Source organism: Caretta caretta, chromosome 18 (genome assembly GCF_965140235.1).
Source record: "Caretta caretta isolate rCarCar2 chromosome 18, rCarCar1.hap1, whole genome shotgun sequence".
Classification (NCBI taxonomy): Eukaryota; Metazoa; Chordata; order Testudines; family Cheloniidae; genus Caretta; species Caretta caretta.
This window is the reverse complement of record NC_134223.1, coordinates 6,593,185-6,603,543: the sequence shown is the minus strand read 5'-3', so window position 1 is coordinate 6,603,543 and position 10,359 is coordinate 6,593,185.

The window sequence follows — 10,359 nt, the reverse complement described above, 5'->3', positions numbered from 1 at the left end:
GTCAGCATGTCTACACTAGAAACACCCTTTTCGGACACTGTTGTTAGCACTACCTATGTTGCCATGCTCTATACGTAGGTGTTCCTTTAGAAACTCCTACGACAGACAGACTGGTTCTGGAGCTGACTGCTCAGATCTCAAACACCCCAGATTTCATGGGAGAAATGGCAGACACTGGATTCAAACCCCCCAAAGGCTGTCCCGCCAGGTGCTTTGATCCTAAATCAGATCTCAGGGCAGAAGAACCCTGATTTCTAGGTCCAATTGGCTCCCAGTCCAAGAGGGTGGAAAGCTCACGAGCCAGCAAAACTTCTGCCATTTGAGGGATGTGGATGATGGGCTCTTCAAAGCCACAGGATTTTCTCCCCCAGAGTCCCATCCTTACACAATGAAAGGCTCAGGTGAGCCTCCGGCTGAGTCCCACTGAAAGTCAATAAGGGCAGCAGGGCTAGAACTCTGCATGAGCAGACACACACAGCCAGACAAACTGGGCAGAGCCAGGCCACTGTAGCCTCGATGCTTCCCACATCCATGGAAGGGGGGTTTCTGTGGATGCAGTTAATCCACCTCTCCAAGAGGTGGTAATTCAGCTGACTGAGGAATCCTTCCATTGACCTACCTGCATCTTTCGTGGGAGTTAGGTCGACTTCACTATGGCGCAAAATTTTTTCCAGCCCTGAGCAACGTAGCTTGATCGATCTGTTTTAAGATGTAGACCAGGCCTCAGTAACATGACCCGTGTGACATGACGATGAAATGTAGCCTCAGCTCGACCACCCTTATTATTATATTACAGTGGTGCCCAGATCAGGATCAGGGCCATATAGTACGGTGTACTGTACAAACAACATCAAGTCCCTAAACCAATGAGCTTGCAGCGTAATGCCCTGATCCTGCCCTAAAAATCAGGCAAGTGAGCCCTGGTGGTCACGCAGAACCACTCTGAGGCACCCGGGTGAGCAAATTGCAAGGTCAGGGCTCAATTTCAGACAAGATGCAGTAAGTGCCTAAGGCAGAGAGAGGGGTGCTCAGTTTACAAAGGGAAAACAATATTTTCCCCTAACTGCCACCCCTGCAGAATCACCCCAGACTCACAGTCAAGCTGGCCTCTCCTTCTCAGACATCACCAGGCATAGAGCTCCACCAGGTCACGTTTTGCCTTCCCCGACAGCTGTGCCATGCCCACTGCTTTCAGTGGGGTTGTGCAAGTGTAACTGACCGGAACTTAGCAAACAACACACAAGGAATAATAGAGTCCAACTCCCCCCTCTGCCAGACGCGTTGGCTCCTACAGGGAAACGGGAGTAAAAACTTATGTGAGGGTCTAACTAGTGGCGCAGTGATGCTGAGATGCCCCTGGGGCCAATCGAATGGGGGCCACTTGCCCAGATTCACTTTTTAGAGGAGACCCACATTGCAAACAAGGGTTGTGCTCTCAAGGTAACCAAACAAGAAGCCAGTGACTTAAAGCCCCACATAGATCAAGTACAGGTGTCACAGACCTATCCCTACCCCAACCCTTCTGCTGGCTTGACCTCAGCGCCTCTTCCCGCAGGGGGCTTTGCGGACGTCCCTTGGGTTTACAGGCAGCACAGCTGACTCTCGACCACGTAAACCCAGCCCTGCTGACCTGAGGCGGGGATGCTCATGATATTGTGAGCTGACCCTGCAGGGCAGCCGTGCAGGCCTGAACCAGGGTGATTCTGGATCTGGATCCTTCCCGTGCTGTCCAAGGTAGGTTAGGGAACCCCCAAGGCCCCCCCCCCCATCCCTGCCTGCTCTGAGTTACTCTTTGCAGGTCCCCTCTGCTGGTAAGAAGCAGTGCAACAATTGAGCGTCACCCAAATAAACAAAAGCACCAGCAGCAGATGGCTCAGCAGTGAGATGGGTTTACGCAGAACAGACATCATGAAAGGAGGGAGCAGGGGGATTAAGGCAGGAGGCTTGGGATCGAGGCAGCTAAGAGTATCTGACGGGAACTGGGGAGGGTGGGGGGAAGGTCATGGGAGCTGAAAGATTGATGGGGAAGGAGACTGGGTTTGGTAAATCTGGACCCTTTGTAGTTTTGATCCAGACCCCAGCTGTGCTCTGGCCGGGTGATTACTGCTCAGTCTGTGCAAATATACTCCCTCTGTGCAGGCCTCCCCTGCCTTCCGGTACCAGAATAGTTCACGACTGCAGTAACGCGCCCGAAGAAGCAGCATTAAGCTGGATGCTCACAGGCCTCAGGTGTAAAGGGCCGTAATTTGGGATAGCAGCAAGCTTTTGGGGGACTGTTTTTTTGTCCTGCATGTGTGCTCTCCAGCAGTGTAGCCTGGGGGCTAGAGCAGTGGCATGGGGCCTAGGAGACTTTGGTTCTGGTCCCAGTTCTGCCATTGGTCCGCTGAGTGATCTTGAGTAAGTCATGTCCCTGCTCTGTGCCTCAGATTCCCCTTCTGTGACATGGGGCTAATGATACTGAATCTTTGCAAAATGCTTAGAGATCTGCTGAGGAACAGCACCTAGCCCAGTGGCTTGGGATCCCGCCAGGCTGCCAGAAGATGTCACAGATAACAACAATGCCAGGTATGTGTTGCTAATTCTATGATTTAACCTTTCGGCTGCAAGAGTCCATCAATAAATCGATTCTCCCGACCCTGCGATGGGAGCCTTAGCTGTGATGGGAGGGGGAGGCGGGGGAGTCAATATCTTTTATTGGACCAGCTTCTGTTGGTGAAAGAGACAAGCGTGTGAGCCACACGGAGCTCTTAAGGAGCATTTCTGCCCGGATGTGCGAGATGCCAGGCATGCCACTGAGACGGGCGGCAAGGCCATTAGCGCCCTGCTGGTCACGAGGAACCTTGTGTTCAGCACCAGAGCCCCCCGCAGTTTCAGAGTGTTGTATTTACGTGGCGTGGGGGGAGCAAGCTAGGGAGGAGCCAGCAGAGCAGAGAAGAAGAAGGAGGGTTACAGGGTTACCAGTGGCAGGGCCAAACACAGCTGTCCCCTGCAGGGGGTCTGGTCCTGCCCTTCCCCCTTCACAGATAGAGCCAGGGGGCCTCCTCCCACCACAACCCCCAGAGAGGGGGGAGACCTGCCCCTGGACACCCCACACAAATAGGGGTGCTCTGCCCTGCTGCCCCCACAATACCCCTGGGGCAGGGTCTCCACACATGCTCCATTAGTGAGATCTCCTTCCTTCCATGTCCCACCCCACAGGGATGCCTTGGCCCCATCCCACCCCTGCATCTGTCCCCGAATGCACTCCACATTCTCCCTTCCCAAAACTAAGGGGGTGAAGCCCTCAGGGTCTCCCCACCACCCCAGAATGCTCCCAGTCCAGGCCACTCTTGTTTTCATGGGGTCCTGCCCCATATACCCATCCTCCTGGCTCTGTGCACCAGTGGCCCCTACACATGCATGGAGGACTTGACTCCTCTAAGCCAGTTTGGCCCTTTGGTACCACAGTGATGCATGTCCCGTAAAAAAACCTACAGTAGAATGAGGCCAGGCTGTGTACTGGAATCTTCAACCGGGTCCAATTTACATGCATAGGGATCGGGGCCACCCTGCATCCACCAGCACCCTGGTTCCTCACCAGCTCCAGGCTCATCCAGAGTGCACCGAAAGCCCAATCCGTGCCTGGGTTGAACAGCAGAAGTGCACATGCTATTATGAAACTGTTGCCATCTAGCATAGATTTCACCAGGGCTACTGTTGGCTTCCTTTAGTAGCCTGCTTAGCCCCCCCCCCCCCATCTGCACTAGTCAGTTTCACTAATTTGGCTACCAGTCCCTCAATATCTTGTTGTGTTTGGCCCGCACACGCTTCAGATTATTATATATGATTTGTATTATCCCAATGCCTAGGAACCCCAGTCACAGACCAGAACCTCAGGGTGGAGGATCTGTACAAAGTTTCTGCCTCAGAGAGCTGACAATCTAAGCATAAGTCAAGAGACAAACAGCTGGATACAGACAGACTGGGGGAGTACAAGGAACCAGTGTGATAGCTGTTACTCAGAGCAGGGGTTCTCAACGTTTTCTTTTCGAGGCCCCCCCAGGGTGCTATAAAAACTCCATGGCCCACCTGTGCCTCAACTACTGTCAGGGCCAGCGTTAGGGGGCAGGAAGCAGGGCAGTTGCTTGTGGGGGGGGGGGGACACAACCACGCCACAGGGGGCCCTGCAAAGCTAAATTGCTCAGGCTTTGGCTTCAGCTCAGAATGGTGGAGCTTGGAGCCCTGGGCTTCAGCCCCAGGCGGTGGGGCGGCAGCTTTCTGCCCTGGGCCCCAGCAAGTCTAATGCCAGCCCTGCTTGGCAGACCCCCCTGAAACCCACTTGCAGTCCCCGGGGGCCCCAGACCTCTGGTGGAGAACCACTGATCTAAATCATTGATGACGATCTAGAACAGAACCAGACCCAGAACTGATCCTTATGGGACGCCACTCAATATGCCCTTCCAGCATGACTGTGAAGCACTCTCCAGGAACAGTTTCCCAACCAGTTATGCACCCACCTTATAGTAGCTCCATCTAGTACTCCATGGTACTTTCTATGTACTTACTTTCCTCAGCATTAAACAAAGCTTACACGTATCCATGAAATTCAATACCTTCTCACCAGATAACTTGATCACCATAGCTTGAAAGGCCTCAGTAACTGGACTACACTAGGGCTGGAGGTTGGCCATGCCCGTTACTTTGCCGTTTTAAAGCTGTTAAATCCTCCTGTCGACACATAAGTCTTGTGTCGACACATAAGTCTTGTCTCCCATGCTTGGCAAACTGCTCCGAGCATCACACACAAGGCAGATATTAGCAGCTGGGTTTGACAAAGCACTGGGCCATTCCTACTTAACTGTATCCTTCCCCTCGAAGGAGCTCAGGAGACCTGCCAGACTTCCGGGCATTTCCCCCCGTTTGGCGAGATCACTACAGCTCGTGGAACTGTTAGTTACAAACAATGTGTTTGAGGAATGCAACCATTTTTTCTGCTTGTTACTTTTCTGTTTGCATCGCTTTACAAATGTGTTTGCCATGAAAGCTATTTAACTAATAGCTTTTACAAACACCTAGAAGCTACAGAAGCTTTGGAGGAACTGTTCGGCTGCTCATTTGATATTCAGCTATTTGAGCTGTATGATTGGTCAGCAAAGGCACATGGTAATTTCTGTCCCTCTGATTGGATAACAGCTTTCATTTATCATCTACATTTCCCTTCCACTCCAAACAAGTTTAGTTTCTTGATTAAAGGCATCTCAGTGACATGCCCTGAATTCAGAGCTCTGAAACATTTTACAGCAATAAAACTCTCCAGCAAGGTATTAAGATTTTGGATACAAACAATGCTTTTCATTTGTAGATCTCAAAGCACTTTACAAAGCAGGGTCAATGTAAGTGTTATCTATATTATACATAGGGGGTAACTAGAGCACAGAGAGGTGTAGAAACATGACCATGGTTATATAGCCAGTCAGTTGCAAGGTTGTTATAAAAATGTAAATGGTCAGTATTCGCCCTAAAGGATTTGAGAGAACTTAAATGATATACAGGAATCATTTTACATGGTGCAAAAATGCAGCCACCTTTGGGGTGGAATGTGGCAGATGTTCGACAGTCCACATTAACACTATAAAACAGTATAGGAAAGGAAATTTATAATGGTTTCTTCCCTGGAAGATTTAAAGAGATGGAATGTACTTAAAGGGACACCAGCTTGAATTTCTTTGAAATTCACTAGCTTTTTTTTTAAGCAGGATCCTTATAGAGAAAAACTGGAAGGTTTTAATCTGTTTTCAAAAAGTGCATCAGTGCCTTTTTCTACTCCTCAGCTGATTCTCTGTCCAGGAAGGGAGAGCGCCAAGGCCTGAGAATAACACTATTAAAGATGCTCAGGCCCCACTCCTATCCTCTCCCCACTTCCCCAAAACCGTCTGGTGGCCTCTTCAGCATCAGCATGGAAGAAATGCAGAGCCCAGCATTAACATGGGATCTGCCAAAGAGTCCCCTAGCTCCACCACAGGTTCTCGCTGCCACTGTTCCTAGCCCCCTGCGTGGAGCTTGGAAAGTAAAGAAGGAGCTTCTCTTAGCCATTGCCCTGACTCGATGGAGAAGGAACTGTCCTGCCCCCAGACTCAAACTGCAGCAGCTCTGGTGCTATATTTCTTGGCCAACACCCAGCTGGGGAAGAGCATGCCGGTGACCCCGTTTCCCTGCCCCAAACAGTTTACAGTCTACATAAATTTGTTCTAATTTAAGCCCTGATCCTACAATCCCAGACCTGTGCTAGTGGACACAATCCCAGGATGTGGCAACAGAAACCAAAAGTGACATAAAAATGCTCCATGTATGAGACAGGAAGCGAAATTAACGATTAATCAACCAGTGAAACCGGCTAGGCATGAAGCACTGCCTCCAAAGAGAGAGAAATCTTGAAGCGTTGGCTCGAAGCTTGTTCACTTCTAGCCATCAGGTGATAACAATACACGACCCATTCTCAGATAAAACGGGGCCCAGGTTAACCATGTTAGAATTTGGCCAGGACACAAGCGCTAATGAGCATAACTCCTGCCAAAAAAAAGAAAGAAAGAAAATAGCGTCTCTGGATTTTTAATGACAGGTTTCAGAGGGGCAGCCGTGTTAGCCTGTATCAGCAAAAACCACGAGGAGCCCTTGTGGCACCTTAGAGACGAACACATTTATTTGGGCAGAAGAGAAGTGGGCTCTAGCCCACAAAAGCTCGTCTCTAAGGTGCCACAAGGACTCCTCGTTGTTTGGGCTTTTTAATAGCAGCATCTCATGTGTAAAGCCCCCTACGACTGGGCCAGCAGTAACTCAAAGGGAAGAGCACCACCTAGAGAATTGCCAGGGTTGTGCCTTGAAGGTCTCTCAGCCAACTGCTGACCCAAGCCTGGCTCTGCTTAGTTTGAGTGATCGCACAGTACCCCAGCACCAGGTGGTATGGCTTCAGACTGGGAGAGCTCTACCCAGGGAGAACCTCAGCTTGCTTTGCCTTGGCTAGCAGACGGCATGACCGTTGGCCAACAGCAGTGCGACCAACAAGTGCTAGTGACTGTGAAAACGAGGGTGCGTAGACCAAGCGCACACAGGGGTCTTCAACCTGATAGCATGAAACTCATCCCCATCTCCACTGCTGCTTACACCATTGCTGGTGGAATACAGGTTCAGCGCATGAAATGCTGTAGTGTAAACGCACCCTCTGTGTACCGAACAAAGATGGATTTTGGCTCGGGATAAAACTGTATTTTGGTTTATTTTATTTTAGAAATTGCTGGAGGTGTTTGGCCAGGGAGACATTTCTGTGCAGCAGCCAAAAAATCATGCACTGATAAAATCCTTGCTCTTGCTGAAAAGGCCTCCGTCTATGCCCGGGCTACACCTGACCTTCCAAGAGTCCGAACCGTCACGCGGTACAACTCCGGGACGTTTGTACGCACCGTTCACACACATTGTCGCCTTTGGATTTCACAAAGGGAGATTGACACCCTGACCAGGTTTCCTTCTGCAGAGAGGGGTTGGATCCACTCTCCTTCCCAGCGTTATGTTTAGCTGGTGGGGTGACCCAGCAGACAACAGGCCAGTTGCAGTTAGCAAGGTCTGAGAAGCGTTAATAACAAGACATCAAACGGCTGCAGCAGGAAGGGTGATGGGAAGTTAAACACCCTAAGAATCCCTCCACTGTCTGCAAAGCAACCACTTTCAGAGCCCTTTCCCTGAGCACCTTCCCAGGAGGTGGAGGGAAGCTGAGCTGGATTTAACCCCTCGTTCACCAAGCACCAGATGGCCCCTGCTCCCACCACAGCCAGGGAGCACAATTAGTGTTAAACCTCACGCTCCCCTTCCACCTTCACGCCCGTACTCACCTGTAGTGATCGCTCTGTTAGGTTGCTCTGGGGCTTGCTGGCGTGTTGGTTACTCTCCCAGGACTGGTTACTATAGAGCTGGGCACATACTGCCAGTGCTACGTGACATTCAGGTGAGGTCTCTTTTGTTGGACAAGGTCACTGCCGGCTCCAGCATGGCCACACTAACCCCTTGAATTCCTGCTGGTAACCAGGTACCAGGAGCCCAGCCGCCCACATCATAACTCAGCCTGTCGTCGTACGTGCTGCCCTCCTTAAGCTCATTAGCTGGTAGGGGTTATGACTCCACAGGGTGCTGGTAAACAAAACCTGCCCGCCCAATCAGTGACACATTGCTATAGCAGTCAGGTTTTTCCAGGACTTGCCAGTTTTTGTTCATAAATTTTGACTGGGCGCGAAGGGTTCTCTCTCCCCAGATGGCTTCAGTGAACTGGCCAGTGGTATAGATTAATCACAACTGTGATCGTGAACATGTCAGTAACAGTGCAGGATGCTAGCTGCCGTCATGGATTTCAATTCAGGACACTTGCCCTACCTCCATTCCTCAATCACTGTTCTTTGGCCCTGGCCCACCCAGACCCTTTCCCTGTGCCGAGGAAGGATTCAAATCCATCCTTAAGACTCACAAGTGACAATTCTTTAAATCCCAAACTTCTAGTTGGGGGTGGGGAGGGAAATGACATCTGCCAAGTATGACTGCTTAGGGTCAAGGGCTACAAGATAATTCTCCACCCTACTCCCAGTGATCCGTGACAGAGATGGCAATTTCCTGCAACATATTTGGGAGATCTCACTGTATAATGTTTATGCATCACTATGGTCCAGGAGTTGTCAGGAATTCCATAGGTGACAGGAACCATGGCTCCACAGGGACTAGGAACAGTGTGGGGGTTAGGGGGGCAATTGTCAGGTTTGTAACACCTCCAGAGAGGCACCATCTCCTGGGGAGGCTCACTTGTACTCAGGCAAACTGGATTCTCCCAAGTCCAGCAGACAGAGAGGCGCCTTGGGGATAAATAGCCGGGGTTTAAACTGACTCGGGGCCTTTTTTCTGATCCAGCCAACAGACAGGACCTTCTCTCCAAGGGGAGGGCCCCACTCCTCAGGGGAGAGGTGGAAGGACTGACATGGACCAGAATCTTTTTGGAGATAGGGGGTGATCTCTGGTAAGCTTATTAGCATGCACGTAGGTTCTTTTATTGTTTTTAATGTTTTCTCTGTCATGTTTTTACCTTAATAAAGGTGCTTGCTTAGAAAAAGCTGTGTTGTAACATACAGACATTGGCAATTACCCTGTTCATAACCTTCAAAGAGTAAGCAGAGCAGAGACACTGGGCTCTAAGCACTCTGTCCTGCTGGGTATCACAGTATAGGCAGGGAACTGCAGAGCCCAGAAAGACCTCTGTCAGGAGGGAGAGACGGGTCTCTGCCCAAGAGAGGTGACAGCTTGTGGAGCCCCAAACCCTTAAAGGGCCACACCATGTGATGGGGAGGGATGACCAGTGGGAAGTACTGCCCTTAAAGGGCAGATTACCCTGTCACCTGGCCCACTCACAGTTCACAGGTAAGAGTCTCCAGGATCAAGGCCTTGGACTGTAAGGTCTTCAGGGCAGAGACTGTGTCTATTTGTACTGCGGAGACCTCAGCAGTTTTGGGCACTAAGTAAAAAATTGCTTTCACTTCTGGTGCAAAAGAGGGACAAGCCTAGAGACACTGCATGTGGTCTGAGACTCACTGGTCTCTAAATAATCCAGCAGGACTCACGAGTCTCTAAATAATCCAGCAGGACTCACGAGTCTCTAAATAATCCAGCAGGATATCCCAGGGCTCCAGGATTCTCCCAACCCTTCTCCCTTGCTCAGCATTAGCAGATGGGGCAGAGGATTTGCTTGTCCAATCAGTCCAGACCAGTGTTCCTCACACACTAGCTCTTTCAAAGCCCACTGAACACAAAGGAAGAGTTTCCACCGGCTTCAGCTCAGGCCCTTAGGAGGCTCTGATCTCTCCCCAGCAGGAGGCGCCAGCCAGCCAAATGACACATTTTTCCCCGAAGTTCCCGTCTGTGCAGGATTCTCACTTCTGCTCTCAGCTCCTTGGCAAGAGACAGATGGCACTGCCCTCACTCTTGGGGGGCTGAGGGGGTTTGATACTTGAAGACAATGGAAGCAGGGTAGGGTATATGCCAGATCAACGCTACTGGTGGTCATGTGCTGCCTCATGAATGCTACACTCTGAACATTCCACCTAATTCATTCTTCTCACCACCACAGGAGACCACCTTGCCAGCCATAACGCCAACTGTTCAACAGACCCCATCACCTTGTCAGGTTATTCGTACCCTTCATTCCACTTGGGTCCTGTGTGGTTGTGCTAGATGTTAAGGTCATTGTTATTCAGCACATTTCTACTGTGCCTTCCCCACATGCCCTCAGACCATTGGCAGCTGCCTTGGTATTTCAGTGCATATACTTCTGGTACCCAGCTGCGCCCCTCTCTA